The 18,960-nt window shown below is 40.6% G+C and overlaps 1 protein-coding gene across 8 annotated transcripts in view; it reads right to left on the reverse strand.

Moving 5' to 3' along the window:
• The window catches only part of MITF (melanocyte inducing transcription factor), a 228,783-nt gene that overhangs the window by 58,392 nt on the left and 151,431 nt on the right, over positions 1-18,960 (reverse strand). The gene's annotated exons all lie outside the window — the stretch shown is intronic.

The following is an 18,960-nucleotide window of genomic DNA, read 5'->3' on the forward strand; positions in this document are numbered from 1 at the left end:
TCCTCACCTTACAAACGGAGGGTTAGGGTGGGGACGGATGAAAGGGAAACCCACACACAAATGTACACATTTTTAGATGGTCCAACCCTTTATAACGGTGGTTTTCAACCAGAGGCGATTTTTCCTTTCGAGGAACATTTGGGAATGTCTGGAGACATGCTTAGCTGTCACAGCTGGACGGGGGTGGCTGCTACTGGCATCTTATAGGTAGAGACCAGGATGATGCTAAACATGCTGCAGCATGCACGGCAGCCCTTCACAACAGAGAATGACCCGGCCCCAGTCCCGACACTGGAGAAGCCCTACGCCAACAGATGCTGTGTCGATTCACCACCCCAAACCTCTGAGGGTAGATTTCCTTAAAAAAAGGCAACAAAACCAGTCAAGCCAAAGGAATAGTGTAGATATGTCATAAACAATTGATGAGCTTTCTTCGTGTATCTGAGTTTCAAGCATGCATGGGTACTAAGTTGCTTTAATTGTGTCCAACTCTGTGATCCTACAGACTATACCCCTCCAGGCTCCTCTGTCCATGAGATTCTCCAGGCAAGAATCCTGGAGTGGGTTGCCATGCTCTCCTCCAGGGGATCTTCCCAACCCAGGGATCAAACCCATGTTTCCTATGTCTCCTGCATTGGCGGGCAGGTTCTTTACCACTAGTGCCATCTGGGAAGTCCATCTGAGTTTCAAAGTCAACAGTTATTTTACGTCTGGTCTTAACGAAGAGTTGACTCATTGGAAAAGACCCTGATGCTGGGGGGGACTGGGTGGGATAGTGGGGAGGAGAAGGGAATGGAACAACAGAGGATGAGATGGCTGGATGGCATCACCGACTCGATGGACATGAGTTTGAGTGAACTCCGGGAGTTGGTGATGGACAGGGAGGCCTGGCGTGCTGCAGCCCATGGGGCTGCAAAGAGTCAGACATGACTGAGTGACTGAACTGAACACGTAAAGGACACTTTCAGTTAAATGGAAGGAGGAAGAAATGCTATCATCTCTGTGAAGAACTTAATTCACAATCTGAGATTTGAGCTCTAGACAGTAACGGGGTGGGGTGGGGAGGGAAAGGTAAAATGAGAACTATCAATATCACACAATAATGATCAACTATGCCCGAAAACTACACAGAATGGAGATAAACATTTGTAATGATTCAAAAAGCACACCGGAAACTTGCTTAGGCATCTCTGAGCGCACTGGCCACTGTGAGTACATTGGCAATATCACTTAAAAGTCTTTTCTACCTGATAAATAGTAAAGGAACATTACCGCACTTGCAAACAAAGCCAGAGTTCATCAGCGGTTAGTTTGTACAATGTTTTGCACAAATCCTCCTTACCCTCCTAAACAACAATAACAAGAAAAATAGTTTACGTTTACTCGTTTCTGATATACTTAAAAAGGAATTATTTTTCAATGTATTTTAACAACTTCTGGGCATTCCCTGGCAGTCCAGTAGTTAGGATGCCATGTTTTTACTGCCGAGGGCCCAGGTTTGATCTCTGGCCAGGGGACTCAGATCCCACAAGCTGCATGGTGTAGCCAAAAAACAATATGTGTGTATATAAATAAAACAACTTTAAAGTATATTAATTTATAATTTTTATATGACACATAGATTTTTATTTTCTAAATGCTTTTAAAAGGTCAAAATAGAAGTGACGCAAACACTGGTATCTTTTAAAGCATTTATAAATAGTAGGGGAGAATGAGGCTGAATATGCTATTCCTATTTTGATGTATCTTAGAAATTTTCCTTCAAAAAGTCATAAAAAAAGAAAAAAAGTTTAAACAATTTTTAGACGTATAAACACAGACACAAATGCTGCCCTGGGTGTTTATCAGAAAAATTAATTCTAATGATTTTCAATTTCGGTCTTAAAGATTTCAGCTCTAGTTTTATTTTGCTATCTGCCTCCTCATCCTCTACATTTAAAGAAAAAAAAATTCTGTAAAATACTCAGAAGGATAAACAAACAAAAAGCTAAAGTGGAAGAAACTGCACTCATTAAACTATCATCTCCAAAATCTTTTGTCTCAAATGATGCTTGCAACACATAAATGTGGCTCTAAGTGACCATAAATGGATTCTTAGTTTTAGCAAAGTAAGTGATCTCAACTGCCAAACTGAAGATGCCTTATATTGTCTGTTTTATCTAATTAGCACTCTAGAAAATTCTTGCGTTGTAATGCCTGAATATGAGTGTTGTCTCCTCTCCCTTTAGCACTGAAATATGAAACTCCAGTACTTTGGCCACCTCATGTGAAGAGCAGACTAATTGGAAAAGACCCTGATGCTGGGAGGGATTGAGGGCAGGAGGAGAAGGGGACGACAGAGGATGAGATGGCTGGATGGCATCACCGACTCGATGGACATGAGTTTGAGTGAACTCCGGGAGTTGGTGATGGACAGGGAGGCCTGGCGTGCTGTGATTCATGGGGTTGCAAAGAGTCGGACACAACTGAGCGACTGAACTGAACTGAACTGATATAATGATGCAGTTATATTAATAACTTTATCATTGAATATGTTTGCTAAGTTATCATTTGATATACAATGAGAGAGAGAGAGAAGGAAGGAGGGAGGAGAGGACAGAGGGAGGGAAGGGGGACATGTTTTCTTGAAAAAACAGAAATGATTAAGGAAAAGCATGTCACGAAAGGCCATATAGTGCAATATTTTTTTATTGTGTGTGTGTGTGTGTGTGTGTGTGTGTGTGTGTGTGATTGTGCTTAGTCACCCAGTCATGTCCGACTCTTTTGCATTGCCACAGACTGCAGCCTGCCATGCTCCTCTGCCTATGGGACTTCCCAGGCAAAAATACTGGTGGGTTGCCATTTCCTCTCCTAGGGTATCTTCCTGACCCAAGGATCGAACCAGCGTCTTCTGCAGCTCCTGCAATGACCCGTGGTTCTTTACCACTGAGCCACCTTGGAAGCCTTTACAATACGATTATTTACTTAACAACAAGCCATGCAATGTTCCACATTCAAAATGGGAGGGGCTAGGAGACTGAGTTTTAACACAGTTTTTACCCTCTCTGCTTAAAGAAAATTACAGAAGATAATTTACTTCTGTGAGCATCTCTTCTGTATAAGCAACAGGCTCAGGAATTCATAGACGAGGACCTTACTTGATGCTCATAGCAATGTAAGTGCTTTCACTCGTCTGGTTTGCAGATGAGGAAACTGAGAAGAGAGGTTAAGTAACTAGTCTAATATCACTCACCTGCTCTCACACAGTCAGAGATCTAAACCCAAGTTTGCTGCGTTCCAAACCAACCAAAATAAGCAGGATACATCGAGGGTTCATTTCTCAGGAGTCACCAATGCCCTGCTACAAGTGATATGGAAAATACACTTGCTTAAAGACCTCCAAAATAGTCACCACAAGAAGGAATGTACCAGAGAAAAAACACTGAGGGGATTGTATTGAAACTGCCCTCAAGACTAGGGAGGAAACAAATATTTTATCACTTTTATTATTAAAAAATGTAACATATATGTTTGGAGAAAATTTAGAACATAAAGATGAGAAAAGATAAGGGAAAGAAAAACCACAGAAGTAATTCCATACAGAGAGATAAATCCTGACAGCATTATAACATTTATCTTCCTACTGATTAAACTAGAATTTTAATGCGGTCACCATCAATGCCAGTAGCACTGGAACAAATGTTATCTTGGTCAAAAAAGACCAAGGCTCCATCTTCCCTAAAGATTTCTCCCTGGGCTCTTAACCCCTAAATCCAATATCCAGATGTAAAAGCTTTAGACATGCACATATTCACCATATTATTTTTCATAATAATGAAAATGTGTGAGTGATCTCCAGCATGAGAAGAATCACAAAGTGCATTCATTTTTATTATTATGCAACTATTTAAAAGGACACATAAGGGATGTAAACCTCAATACAAAAGCACACAATATTGAAAACAAAATGTATATGTAAAAGTATAAAACCTATAATTGTACTGACATAAAACCTTGATTTTTTTTTTAAACTAAGAAAATTACATTTTACAATACTTTTATATATGAATAATGGAACATGATATTTTCATCTTCTCTACCTTTCAAACTTTCTGGTATGATTATTAAAACAGTTAGGCACATTCTTTTGGCTGCAGAGCCAGCCTTCTACTAGAGAAGTGGGGAATCATAATTCTTTTCTGGCCTCTCCTGCAGCTCAGGAGTGAACACGTGACTTCGGATCCAGCAGTCAGATGTACTTGCAGAGGACTCAGGTGCTAGACATAAGCAGTCGGCATTCGTGGGGATGGGCGTGGTGGGAGAAGACTGGGTTCCTGGTGTACCAGGGGCAACAGGGTAGGTTCAGTGGTTGTTAGGCAGACCAATTCCATGCTGTGGTTTGAGGTACTGCTTCAGCTTCATGGCTCCAAGTCTGGTTCTCTTACCTACCTAACAACTCTGCAGGACTCCCAATGTGCTGTCAACACATTTCTTTTAAAATTAACCAATGTTGCTTAATGTTACTAGCTATTAAAAACTCTATTACAGAGCTACAGTTTGACTCCTTTTATAAACACATATGTATAGATATGTTATAAATACATATAATGAATACAGAAATAGGTACATATGTATACAGATATATTTATTTACACATATATAAAGGGGAACGTTCACTCATTAATGTTTAAGTATTAGGAATGTCTCATACAAACATGAACTATATGGTATGACTCATTTTTATTATGCCTGGCTGTGATATACACTTCTTGTGTTCAAAGGAATACAAGCTGTGGTTGAGAAAAGAATTCTACAGTATGGAAAAATCACAATTGAATGCATTCCCGAATAACTTCTTCCTGATGGAACCAAGTGAAATGAGCTGCTAACATTTATCCCTGGGCTGCATACTGCATTTAAACGTAATCTGTGGAAGAAGGCAGGAAGTATCTCTATTCAACTTCATAGAGAAAAAAAAAAAAAAAGAGCAACTGATGATGTTCAGCAGCCATGCTTGGATCTATGTGTTGCACAGCATTTGACCCATGGAATACAAGCATGGTTTGCTATATAAGGAAAGACACTTATTTTATGATGTTTCTGTTCCATTAGAATCTACTAAACTAGGCTTTACATCTCCTATGCCTGGTACAGCACAGAGCTCATAGCAGGTATCCAATGAAACTGCAAAAACTGAATGGATAATGAGCTATCTTGAACTGTTCATAATTTTTACAGGTTAAGGCCTCTGTTGTTGTTCAGTTGCTTAGTCATGTCCAACTCTTTGCGACACCATAGACTGTGTAGCCCATCAGCCTCCTCTGTTCATGGATTTATCCAGGCAAGAATACTGGAGTGGGTCACCATTTCCTTCTCCAGGGGATCTGCCTAATCCAGGGACTGAAACTTTTGTCTCCCACTTGGCAGGGAGATTCTTTACCATTGAGCCGCCAGGGATGCCTTAAGCCCCTTAGAGGAAGACAACCTCAGGGTTCCTCTTAGTCTCTTATTGAAACGACCAGTCAACTATTACAGTCCACCCTTGCAAAAACATCCAGCCTTTAGCAGTCACCCTTGCTCATTTATTTACTCATCAGACACTGCACAGTGATGGCAGTAACTCAATGCTCCCATGGGGCCAGTAAGTGTCACTACTGCCACCTCACAAGTGGACAAAGCACCCCTAAGTCAGAGGAATTGATCATTTCTACACAGACAACAATACAGAAAAGAGTGTCAAGGTCATCTACTGGAGGGTGTTCAATGTGTGGCCCAGTTTATGTGTCTTCTTCTGAAATGCAAAACCTCACTTTGAAAACAAAATGGTTCAATTCTAGTAGCAAGTATTGATGAGTATGAACTGTGTTTGGGTGTGTGTCGTCTCTCTGATAAAGGAGCAGGAGGGAGGGTAACCACAATGGAAACAAATGGACAAGGTCGTGATGACAATTTCTAAGAATAAGTATTTTGTTAACTCACATTTCAAAAGGAGGAAGAATTCTGTCATTTAAAGTGCCCAAACCCATCGTGTCATAGTCAATAAAAAGTGCAATATCAAATCTATATTGCATTCATGAAAGCCGGTTACAGCCTTCTTGTCGTCCTGGGTACAGACAGGCTGAATAGACAGCAGCATCAAGACAATTCAAGGGCCTGTATTTCATCACGCTATTTAGCTATTTAGGATGATATAAAATCACCGGCTTAGTTTACACACCAGTGACACTCGCAGAACTGCCTGCTCTACCCTCCTGTCCAATGAGCTGTGCTATTGTTTATATCCAAAAAGAGTTGGCTGCATTGTCATAAACGAGATGCAGTTCATCACCACACATGATGCTCAAGTACCTCAAGGGCTGAAAACTGAGTCACCTTCATGCAGACTCAACCATGTCACTGCTCCATTACCTCGGCTTTTTCTTTGCAACCTTAGAAAAACCTTATGTTGCAAATGCAGGGCAAATGAGAGCTCTCAAAGAAGAATTTATCTCCTCAAGAAAAACAATGGCATAAAACATGAAAGCAACAACACACTTCTTATATTCGGACAGAAATGTCACTCAAACACCGGTAACACTACTATGTTGCTCATGAAACAGTGATAAAACAAGCTCATTAAAAATCTTAAAACAATAAAGACAAACAACCCACCATTAACATTTACTAAACACTTTATTTGTATGGATAGGCATTATTTCATACCTTATATCATAAATCTCATATCTCCTTATTATTATTATTGCTTTATGGCATTATTAACTACAGTGATAAAGCAAACTCAGTTTACCTCTCTAAAGATTCCCATCACATATTTTCCATTTTGCCAATAGGAAAACACATCTAGAACATGGGAGAGGCAGAATTCCATGCAATCTGATACCAGTGCTTTCGCTCACATATTCCTGGAACATCTCCTACACCAAGGCAGAGTTAGGAGCTACGACTTCTAGAAGGAAACTGAGTTTCTGAATTCCAACTCTAGTCAATGGAAAGGACCACTGTGTCTCAATCAGTGGCAGTTCAACAACACCACTCCATTAACCATTAACCAAAAAAAAATAAGAAAGAAGCTCCCAGAGATAAGGCTGCTGCTTGATGTAGATAAGGAATAAGCTGTCTTCAGAGAAGAGGACCTGATCTGCCTTGTCATCCATGAGCGGTTCATGGTCAGAAGCCAAGTCTCAGGTCACAGAAGGGAGTGACTACAATCAATAGGCTAAGAGACCAATCACACTCATGACTTTGAATTCTTGGACCCAGTGTTCTAAACCAGACTTCGGGCTTGTCATCAGAAACTATGAGGGAATTTTTTAAAAAATAAAGATTGAAAGGGTACTTCCAAAGTCTAGGTCTAAATATAGCTATATTTATTTTTAAAACCTCACCAAGTTATCTCAACGATTAGCTAGTTTGGAAATCACTACTGTCAACCACAAACTAGATCCACTTCCTAGGAAAAACTGTTCTTATGCTACACATTGATTTTTCATCTCTATGGCTTCAAAATAATCGAAACTAAAACCCAGAAAATGTGGCCGACTTAAAAGGGAAATTAAATTTCTAAACTCTTTGAAGACTCATAGATCATAACTTATAATCTCCACAAACAAAATTAGAAATGATGAAACTCCATAGAAAATACCATTATTGCATTATTTTAATTATTCTGTACTTTTGAAAAATGAAAAAGTAATTTTAAAATTCAAAAACAAATCAATTTAGATTGAGGTTTTTTTGTTTTGTTTTTTACCTGAAAACATAAAGTACATATTAGAATGTTACAATTCCAGCTAAATATGATGAACTGCCAATAAACAACTACAAAGGCAAGACCTTTAAAGGCGAAGACTTGACTGTGTTGCCATTTTGGTGTTCCAGAGGTTATAAGTGTAACAAAGACTGCACAGTAATTAAAAGCAGTATTTTTGTTAGAAGATCAAACCAGTGTGTACTATATTAAAAAAAAAAAAAAAGCCTCAGGCTGCTTTTCAAAGGGGCCTATTTTATACCAGAATAACCTATGAGCTATCTGTTTCACCCTTCATTTAGAGGAAAATATAAATCATCCTCACAAGCCCATGGACAGCTAGATCACTCAAACACAAAAATCAAGAAGTAAAAAAAAAAAAAATCAAGAAGTAAAGACTGAGTCATGGATTAAACTGGAATTTCTTTCAGTAAGTATTTATTGACTCCATGGTATGACCTAGTACTATTTTATATGCTGAAGTCCCAGCAATAAGCCAAGATCCATGTCCTCATGCAAAACTGAACTTTAAGAATAAACATATTAAGTATGCAAAGATCATGAACTTATATAAATGGAAAGATGAGGATGCCTAAGAAAGAACCTATCACTGGAGAAACAAAAAATAAGAAAAGGAACAGTCACACAACATGAATGCATTTCTTCCTCACAGATATTATGACTCTGCTGTAGAAGGTTTCAATGTCACCAATGGCCACCTATCCACTTTTATTTTCACCAAGCATGGACAACAAACTACCAGTCAAGGCCTTTCTCCACGGCCAACTGGATTGGGGACACACATCTCAATTTCCAATACAGTTTCAAAGCAAACGGCATTCCCACTGCTTGCCCCTACCTTGGCAGACTGGGCCAGAGCTCCATTTCCTTCTACTAGGGTCTGCCCTGGTGGCTCCAACAGTCAAGAATCTGCCTGAAATGCGGAGGACCCAGGTTCAATCCCTGGGTCAGGGATATTCCCCAGAGAAGGGAACGGCAATCCACTCTAGTGTTCTTGCCTGGAGATTTCTGTGGACAGAGGCTACAGTCCATGGGGTCACAAAGAGTCGGACACAACTGAGCAATTAACCCTTTCATACTTCATGTAGGAACAGAGGGGCCAACTCCAAATCTGTAATGCTTGCATTTCCAAGGGTGACTCACACTGGGATAAATAGCTAACTGCCTACAGCATTTGAGTTCTTTTTCTTTTAATTTAATTTTTATTGGAATATAGTTGATTTACAATATTCCATTAGTTTCAGAAGGTGTACAGCAAAGTGAATCTGTTATACATACACATATATCCATTCTTTTTTAGATTCTTTTCCCACATAGGCCATTACAGAATACTGAGAAGAGTTCCTTGTGCTATACAGCAGGTCCTTGTTGGTTATCTGTTTTATAGGCTAGAAAGCCACGCTCAAAGTGCCACCCAAGCTTTTCTATAACTCTCCAAATGAGATAGGTGGTGACAAGTAAATGCTTGCTTTCACAATTTAGTTAGTTTCTTCACCTCGTTACAACTTATAAAAAAGTATGGTGCAACTCACACAACAGGACCAAGTGTCCTAACAAACACGTGATTAGACCATGAGCCACTAGCAGAAAAATAATTAAGTGATAGCTAACCTCCATGGGCTCATTCACTATTCACTCAAAGTGCACTCTGACAAAGCCATTCATAAAGATATCTGAATCATGCAGGTTGGAAGAAGGATGGAGGATGAACAAAAGAGTAGAGTCAATGGCATAATGGCTAAAAAAATTGGGTTTGTAAATAGAAAACTGTGCTCAAACCCATGAAATTAATCTCAACTGTGGCAAAATGGAAATTGTAAAAACTGTTATAAAAAAACATAATTTAAAAAAGAGCTAGGATACTTGCATTATTAATAACACACCATCAGTATCTAAAGAAAAATGCTGAAATTAAAGTTAAATATTACTAATTTTAACACAGAGGCAAAATCTTCCTGAAGATACAATGGATTTTTAAAAAATCACTTTGATTCTCATAGCAGAATTATTTACAACTGCCAAGATACATAAGTAACTTAAGTGTTCATCAAAAGCTGAATCAATAAAGACGGTATGGACACCCACACACACACACACACACACACACACTCGAATACTACTCAGCCATAAAGAAGAATGAAAGCTTGCAAACTGCAGCAACATGGATGGGCTTGGAGGGCATTATGCTTAGTGATATAAGGCAGACAGAGAAAGGCAAATACTGTGTGATATCACTTACATGTGGAATAAAAAAAATACAACAAATTAGAGAATATAACAAAAAAGATGCAAACTCACAGACAAACTAGTAGTTACCAGTCAGAGGAGGGGAGGCGATAGCAGGGTAGAGGAGTGGGAGGTATAAGATATTGGGTGTAATATAGGCTCACGCATGTATTGTACAACATGGGGGATGTAGCCAATACTTTGCAATAACTGTAAACAGAGTGTAAACTTTAAAAATTGTATTAAAAAGAACAACAAAAAAAGACTGATCAGAAGTTTTTTTTTTTTAATTACTTTGGTTCCTATTACTGCTAATTTGGTTAAAGAGCTATTTCTTTTATCCAGCTGATCTAAGAATATAATGCTTGAAATTACAATCAAAACCCAAGTCATAAAGTTACACTGCAACAACTTCACCCAAAGATCTCAATGTACTTCACACATATCTCATTCCATCCTCACAAGTTTTTTCTTTTCCTTTTAATTGAGACAACTTTTCTGGGGTGATGTGCAAAACGGGACTTCTAGTGCCTAACATATTTTAAATTCACTTTTCCTATGTAGGTATTACTTTCCCAGGCAAATTCTTCTAATTTCAATAGTAACAAATACAGGACTCCCAGAAGGGACTATGTCTAAAGCAGACAGTGTATAATCACTTTTTACTCTGTCCATCTATCACATTTTTCCCTTAGGGAGCATTGCCCTTCATCCTTTATATGCCTTAATTATGTTACTTTTGTTCTTAAAGTATCTAGTTAAATATTTCCCAACTATTCAGAACATAACTTCCTATTATTAAAGTCACCTAAGCTGCTTCTTCCTTAATGAAGAAAGAGCTGGCCGAATGTGTCCAGCCACCCTTTTTTATCCTCTTCTATCAGTTTTTTGTTAACTTTAGCCCAAAAACAAGGTCACTGGTTTACCAAGTGTCAGCCAGTGTCGCCTCAGGAGTCAACCAGGATAAGCACAGAGAACAAAGCTGTGGGAGGTGTTTGGATAAACAGCACCAGGAAGGATGAAAAGAAATTCGGATAAAGAAGGCACCACACGTATTATGCAAAACTAATTAAGGAGGAACTCTTGGGAAAAAAAGAGAGAAAGAGGGTTTACAAACAGGAGAAGATAGGACAAGCAAGACAGGAAGCATCACATTTTTTTACTTTTGTGGAGAAAGGCTATCATTAATGCAAAAAATAACACAGGTGCAACACGGCTAGGCAAAGCAAGCCTTAACTGAGAGCAGAGGAAGGGGTCGCCCACTTACTGTGATCTGAAAGGTGGCAGAGAAAGCCCCCACCACTGCCAGCCAGGATCTTCTCTGCAAATCCATCATTCCTCCCCTCCCCCCATGCCAGCAAAAGTCAAGTCCTGTTAACACACAGACTTCTTGGAGGAAATAATGTTAGGTTACTCTCAACAAGCCTTTCTTGATTCATCAGATCTAAAAACAGAAGTACAGAAGTGGGCAAATCTCTGAAAACACATGTCTGCTTTAAGGTCATATCCCCAGTCAGACCCCAAAAAGGGACACCAACCAGAGCAAACTCAAGCCTAAATAAAGCCAGTGGCCCTTAAAATCATTTCTGTCAGAAGTCGCCTGCATTTTTACTTTCTTTTTGCCTGCAATTGGCTGATCCAGAAATCCAGGCCTCCTGAATTTACACAGTCAACAAAGGCATTCTTCTCTCCAGGTGAATTTTCTCCAAGTGATTCCAAGAGAAACTGTGATGCTGTTCTGCCAAGGCAGCAGGGGTTGTAGAGAGCTGGTGTTTCCTGAAGAGCTTCAGTGCACACTCTCATAGGATGGACTGACCCCCACCCCAGGATGAGACTCCCTCTGAAGATTACCTGCCCGTGATGGCTCAGAAAGGAATAACAGGATCACGTTCTCTCTACCAACAGGAGACAACACTTTCTAAAACTTAAGTCTGCTGACCCTGGCCAACATGCTTCCACGGCTTCTCACTGCTCCTGGGATAAAGACATGAATCCTAAAGATGGCCTGCAAGGCCCTGGTGGCTCTGCCTATCTTTTAGCCTTGGACTGTACAATTCTCAGGCTCACCCTCTGCCCACAACCACCCAGATTTAGTTTCTTATTTCCTGGAGCTGCCAAGCCCTCTGGAACCACAGAGCCATAAGCTCTGGGACTTCTGGCCATAAGCTTCCCTTTACATCCTGAAATGTGACCTCCCCACAAGACCTCACAGAGTTGACACCTACGCTTCCTTCAGCTCCAGGATCACTTTCAGGAAATTCTTCCCTGCACAAACTCTTCCCCACTGTTTTGCTGTATATTCTCACAGAACCTTCTTTCTTTCCTTCACACTTGAGTTCTAAATTGTCCATTTGCTTTTTGGGAGTGGTGCTGGAAGAACTGTGTGACTAAGTCTGTTTCCACAACTTTACAGTAAGTCTTCTCAAGTTGCCCCAGAGATTCACAATGGCTCCTGGCCAACCAAGTTACATGCCAAAATGTTTTAATAGCAAAGAAGGAGTGGGTGTCTTGGGAAAGGGGTCAGCCAACCACGGAAGCAAAGAGCAAAGGGTCTGAACAAGGCAGGGAGGAGAGCAAGTGCTACGTGTGGTTTTGATCAACACTGGATCCCTACTACACAGATGCTCTGTAACTATTTGTTCAGTCATTGAATGAATATATACTCATTTCCCTTTCTTCTCTGTTCATCCTACAAATTGACAGCTCCATCTTTCCTCCTCCACTCCTCTCAGTCTATTCTTTCAAAGGTCACAGTTGACCTTCCAGTGGAACAATCCAATGGACATGTTTCAATCCTTCACTTCGTGGACACTTGAAGACTTGCCCAAGTATCTACAACTGATCAGCTGTTCTTCCACCTCAAACTTTTTTGTGACTTTAGGTTCTCCAAGTTTTGTTCCTAGTTTTTGCATCTCTTCACAGGTTCTCCTTGTCCTTCTCTAGTTGTGTGTTCCAGAGTTCTTTTCAAGGCACACATCTCTTCTTCCAACACTCTCTCCAGTGAGCTCATAACTCTCTCAGGATTAAAGTACTAGACTATAGACCACTATATATATATGTGTATGTGTGTGTATACACACACAAACTACTGAGTATCAAAATTCTCAAGTTCAGACTTGGCTCTAGAAGTTGATGGATACCTGTATCCAGATCACAAGAACTTTGCCCATCTCTTCACTCTCACCCCCTGCACAGCTATCCTTTTCTATGTTCTTTGTTGGCTCTCTGCTGCCAGAGGGACTTTGCACAGGCACTTCATTCTGTCAAACTGAAATCTATTCACTCTTCAGACCACAGACCAGGTGAAGACAGGAAAGCCTTCTCTGACTCTTTACACCAAATCTTTCCAGCTCCCACAGCACCGTGGCCTTCTCTTGTCTGGTACCTGGTCAATGCTGCATCATTTCTGTGATGTGATTTACCTTTGCTAGTTTTTCATTCATTTATTCACTCATTCAATAAGAATTGTTTTATGAGGTTTTACTACCTACTGAATATAATGTAAAGTGCTCAGTTTAGTTCAGCTGCTGAGTCATGTCTGACTATTTGTGACCCCATGGACTGCAGCACGCCAGGCTTCCCTGTCCATCACCAACTCCCAGAGCTTGCTCAAACTCATGTCCATCAGGTCTGTGATGCCATCCAACCATCTCATCCTCTGTCCTCCCCTTATCCTTCAATCTTTCCCAGCAACAGGGTCTTTTCCAATGCTCAGAGGTGAACAAAGGAGATAAGATCCCAACTCTAGGTTATTTGAATCCTAGGTCTACCACTACACCATGTACAGAGAATAGCAGTCAGCAAACTTTTTCTCCCAGACAGTAAGTATTTTTAGCTTAGTGGGCCATGAATTCTCTGCTGCACTACTCAACCTTCCAGTGTAGTGTGAAAGCAGTCATGGACCGTCTGAAAACAAATGAGCACGGCTGCGTTCGAGTAAGACTTTACAGAACAGGCAGTGGGCAGAACGTGTCCTGTGGGCTTCCTGTAAAGCAGATCCCTGATTCAGACCAATTTCTTAATCTTTGCTCAGTTTCCTTGTATGTAAATGGATACAGCACTATGTTTTCTTCCTTCTCCTTTTTATCTAGTAAGCTTCCATTCCCTTTATCCTTTAATTTTTTAAAAAAAAACTAGTGCTTTCTTCCTATGTCTCCTAAGACTTTTAGAGTCAATGCTTTCATAACTGATTCCCCCAATTATTGTAATAGCCTCCCCCCTCCTCTAGAGCCTCATACTCCTCTAAAACGGATCAATCTCCCATCTCCACCAGGGCCCAAAGACATCCACCTGATATCCATCCCTCTCCTTCTCTAAAATGAAAATAAGTGAAGAAACACATGAAAACAAACACAAACGCATGTCATCAGTGCCTACCCAAGACCCGCCACTCTGGATCCAACCGCCTCAGGCCTTTCATCGCGTGGCCCCTGCTCACCCAAACCAGCTTCGCTTCCCAAAGCTCTCTCAGTCTCATCTTTCACTATCCTTCATGTCACTGCTTCGCCCCAGAATCTAGAACCCGAACTGTGGGTTCATTCCTCTCCTCATGCTGGGCCCCCTTATCCTAAGTCCTTCTGGAATGACCCTACTTGTTCTCCAAGGTTGTCCTCAACACAAACCTCTCCAAGGATTCGTTCCTCACCTTCTGAGGCAGGACTGCAGGCCTTCTGTGTGCCCAGAGCACCTCCCCACAGGGCAGCCTGATGGGCTTCATCGCTAGAGAAGGAAACACTGCGGCATTCGAAGGCTTTGAGGGCACCAGCTCATATTTGTGCAGACTTCTTTCCTACTTGTCCTTCAAGACTCCGTGCGAAGGCAACCACCTCAGGAGCTGTGCTGTGTACTTCACATACATTCATTCATTACATGATCACAACTCTGAAGTTGATTCAGGTGTTCCTGCGCTAACCCCATCTATAAGTCCTGGAAAAATGTCACGTTCTGCAGAATCACAAACTATGAATAACATGGCATACAGGAGGAGAGAAGGTGAGGGGCAACTCCTCGAAACCTCTGGACCTTTGTAACCAGAGCATGCATAACGACAATCAGTTAACTGTAATTCCACACTAGCTGGTTAAATTTCTACTGATGTTTGCAGCCAGCCTCACAGACAGTTTTCAACCTTGAGTCTCCAGCTTCCCTCCCTTCAAAAAGGTAGATCTTTGGTGGTAAGTATTTCTAATGTAGATCATTTCTTTAAAAATGAAAATCTGATCCTGGCTACAGCCTTTGTTGTGAGTGCATGGTGATAATACAGAGAGAGATGTCTCTAAGGTCTGCACTCAAATCTTCTGCAGAGAATGGAGAACCATGGAAAAGCAAGCAGTTTCTGTAGCCTAAATGCTACTAAAACTGTAGGAACAGCGGATGCTTTGTACTGAACAGATACCTGGCTTAGTGTAAAGTCTTCGTCAACAGCTAAGGCTTTCTCTTTAAATACCATAAAGCTTACCCTGGACTGCTTCAAACATTTACATGCTGTGGAAAAGGAACAAAAAGAATTTCGTGTTACAGCAGCATGAGTTCTTTATCTAGCAAAAAGATTGGAGCTATTCACATTAAAAAAACATACTACAACAAAATAGGATATACTGACACTATACCCATATTCTAGATGAGGAAACTAAGATTTAGACTAGAGACTAAATAACCTGCCCCAAATTAACTAATGACAAAGCTGGGGATTCAAAGGCAAGCCAAGTAATTCCAGATTTGTGCATTTAAGGAAAGAGAGAAGGAAGGGACAGCAGGAGCGAGGAAGGGAAGCAGACAGCAAAGCAGAGAAGGAGACAGGGAGGGAGATTAACATCTACAAAGGTATCCTCCAAGGGCAGGGAAAGGAAAGACTGAAAAAAAGGAAAGCTACTGAGAGAAAAATAGTCAATTCTCTCTTTCTTGCAAGAGAATTAAAATGAGTATTAGTATGCAAATTAAAAGAAAAAATAACCAAATATATATAAAGAAGGCTCTACACATGGACATCACCAGATGGTCAACACTGAAATCAGATTGATTATATTCTTTGCAGCCAAAGATGGAGAAGCTCTATACAGTCAGCAAAAACAAGACCAGGAGCTGATCTGGTTCAAGATGAAGACCAAGATATCTGTGGCTCAGATCATCAACTCCTTATTGCCAAATTCAGACTCAAATTGAAGAAAGTGCGGAAAAGCACTAGACCATTCAGGTATGACCTAAATCAAATCCCTTATGACTATACAGTGGAAGTGAGAAATAGATTTAAGGGGCTAGATCTGATAGACAGAGTGCCTGATGAACTATGGACGGAGGTTTGATATTGTACCGGAGACAGGAATCAAGACCATCCCCCAAGAAAAAGAAATGCCAAAAAAGCAAAATGGCTGTCTGAGGAGGCCTTACAAATAGCTGTGAAAAGAAGAGAAGTGAAAAGCAAAGGAGAAAACGAAAGATATACCCATTTGAATGCAGAGTTCCAAAGAACAGCAAGGCGAGATAAGAAAGCCTTCCTCAGCGATCAATGCAAAGAAATAGAGGAAAACAACAGAATGGGAAAGACTAGAGATCTCTTCAAGAAAATTAAAGGTATCAAGGGAACATTTCATGCAAAGATGGGCTCAATAAAGGACAGAAATGGTATGCAGCTAACAGAAGCAGAAGATATTAAGAACAGGTGGCAAGAATACACAAAAGAACTATACAAAAAAGATCTTCGTGACCCAGATAATCACAACAGTGTACTCACTCATGCTCACCTAGAGCCAGACATCCTGGAATGTGAAGTCAAGTGGGCCTTAGAAAGCATCACTACGAACAAAGCTAGTGGAGGTGATGGATTCCAGTGGAGCTATTTCAAATCCTAAAAGATTATGCTGTGAAAGTGTTGTATTCACTATGTCAGCAAATTTGGAAAACTCAGCAGTGGCCACAGGACTGGAAAAGGTCAGTTTTCATTCCAATCCCAAAGAAAGGCAATGCCAAAGAATGCTCAAACTACCACACAATTGCACTCATCTCACACACTAGTAAAGTAATGCTCAAAATTCTCCAAGCCAGGCTTCAGCAATATGTGAACCGTGAACTTCCAGATGTTCAAGCTGGTTTTAGAAAAGGAAAAAGAACCAGAGATCAAATTGCCAACATCCGCTGGATTGTCAAAAAAGCAAGAAAGTTTCAGAAACACATCTATTTCTGCTTTATTGACTATGCCATAGCCTGTAACTGTGTGGATCACAATAAACTGTGGAAAATTCTGAAGGAGATGGGAATACCAGACCACCTGATCTGCCTCTTGAGAAACCTGTATGCAGGTCAGGAAGCAACAGTTAGAACTGGACATGGAACAACAGACTGGTTCCAAATAGGAAAAGGAGTGTGTCAAGGCTGTATATTGTCACCCTGCTTATTTAACTTATATGCAGAGTACATCATGAGAAATGCTGGGCTGGAGGAAGTACATGCTGGAATCAAGATTGCCGGGAGAAATATCAATAACCTCAGATATGCAGATGACACCACCCTTATAGCAGAAAGTGAAGAAGAACTAAAGAGCCTCTTGATGAAAGTGAAAGAGGAGAGTGAAAAAAGTTGGCTTAAAGCTCAACATTCAGAAAATGAAGATCATGGCATCTGGTCCCATTACTTCATGGGAAATAGATGGGGAAACAGTGGAAACAGTGTCAGACTTAATTTTTGGGGGCTCCAAAATCACTGCAGATGGTGATTGCAGCCATGAAATTAAAAGATGCTTACTCCTTGGAAGGAAAGTTATGATCAACCTAGACAGCATATTAAAAAGCAGAGACATTCCTTTGTCCACAAAGGTCTGTCTAGTCAAGGCTATGGTTTTTCCAGTAGTCATGTATGGATGGGAGAGTTGGACTATAAAGAAAGCTGAGCACCAAAGAATTGATACTTTTGAACTGTGGTGTTGGAGAAGACTCTTGAGAGTCCCTTGGACTGCAAGGAGATCCAACCGGTCCATTCTAAAGGGGATCAGTCCTGGGTGTTCACTGGAAGGAAAGATGTTGAAGCTGAAACTCCAATACTTTGGCCACCTGATGCGAAGAGTTGACTCATTTGAAAAGACCCTGATGCTGGGAAAGATTGAAGGCAGGAGGAGAAGGGGACAACAGAGGATGAGATGGTTGGATGGCATCATCGACTCAGTGGACACGGGTTTGGGTAGACTCCAGGAGTTGGTGATGGACAGGGTGGCCTGGTGTGCTGCAGTTCATGGAGTCTCAAAGAGTTGGAGACGACTGAGTGACTGAACTGAACTGAACAGAAGTGAATCACGTGCTCCTGCCCTGGTACTTACTCATCAATCATGGACACCTTCAGCCTCAACTCATTTATGCTTAAAATAGAACTAAAAGCTATAGGACATTCTGTAACCACAAACTATGTCAGAAATGCTTTTTGTGTTACAGACTTTGGAAACCTAAGGATTAAATATTTAACATGGATTTTAAGATGTCTGTATAGAAAACTAGTGGTAGTTTGGTCAACTTCCTCATCATCTATTTCTAGTAAGTCTTTGCTGAGAGTCTCTGCTTAAAAGGCCTTCAGGAAAAGTCTCAAAGATGCAAGAAGTGATATCCAGGATTACCATCACCATCATATTCAAAACACACAAAGACAAACATAATAAAACAAGTAAATAAAACAAAAGAGGTGTGCCAAGTGACTTTTTGCCACCCTCAGATAGAAAAACTACTGTGAAACTCTAAGCAATATATACACTGGAGGGTCTTTATTACAACAACTGTTTTGTATATCTACTATTTAAAACAATACTAATGTTTCTTTCTTTTAAGGACTTTTTAAAGTCATCCTTTGTGATCTTCATCTTAATGTGAATGAAATTTCAGTAACCTGGAGGTGGTCACCTCTCAAGGAAAAAGTAGAGACAGTTCACTGGATGTCAGTTAGGCTCTGAGACCAGCTAGTCAGATGGGGAGACTGGGGCCCAGAAAGGCAACTTCTCCAAGGTCATACTA

The sequence above is a fragment of the Bos indicus genome, chromosome 22 (genome assembly GCF_029378745.1).
Source record: "Bos indicus isolate NIAB-ARS_2022 breed Sahiwal x Tharparkar chromosome 22, NIAB-ARS_B.indTharparkar_mat_pri_1.0, whole genome shotgun sequence".
Taxonomy (NCBI): Eukaryota; Metazoa; Chordata; class Mammalia; order Artiodactyla; family Bovidae; genus Bos; species Bos indicus.